Genomic DNA, 669 nt, shown 5'->3' with positions numbered 1-669 from the left:
GATGGCTCTGAGATCTTGGATTCCAGTAATGGCTGCCGTTAGCAGTCCAGAGGTATATAGTCAAAGGGTTGTACCATGGTGTAATAAGACAAGGCGTAATATTCCCGTGGATGCGCAGTAGTATGCGCTTCGACCAATCACATTTCGGTCCAAATGCACCCGCGAAATTTAAATACACAAATAATTACATATAATTAAAATGTATTTCTATTTAAGATTAAACGTATTTCTATTTAAGATTAAATGTATTTCTATTTAAAAATAATGTAAAAAATATAATATATGGAATTAGTATTGGCCTAAATAATGGTGAGGCAGGTAAAATATTTCCGTAAAAGCCCAAGTACTTAAAGTCTAAATGCTAAAAACAATGTGATGGCAGATATATTAATTGAGAAGGAAATTGGGACGTGTGGTCACACATGGGATACATACTTGAACAAAGATAACAAGGTAATACTATATATATATTATCAAAATTTATTATCATAAATAAATAAATGAGTATTAATAATGATAGTGTTAATAAAGTATGTAATCATGTTAATAAATGTGTTTAAGTATTTATAATAATATATAATATTGTAGGTTAGGAAATGCTTAAATGCAAGTAGATTGACAATAAAAACATGCAGATATATTGCCTTATATACATTTTTTATATCCACT

This window comes from Trachymyrmex cornetzi, unplaced genomic scaffold (assembly GCF_001594075.2).
Source record: "Trachymyrmex cornetzi isolate Tcor2-1 unplaced genomic scaffold, Tcor1.1 scaffold169, whole genome shotgun sequence".
Lineage (NCBI taxonomy): Eukaryota > Metazoa > Arthropoda > Insecta > Hymenoptera > Formicidae > Trachymyrmex > Trachymyrmex cornetzi.
This window is presented reverse-complemented; position numbering follows the sequence as displayed.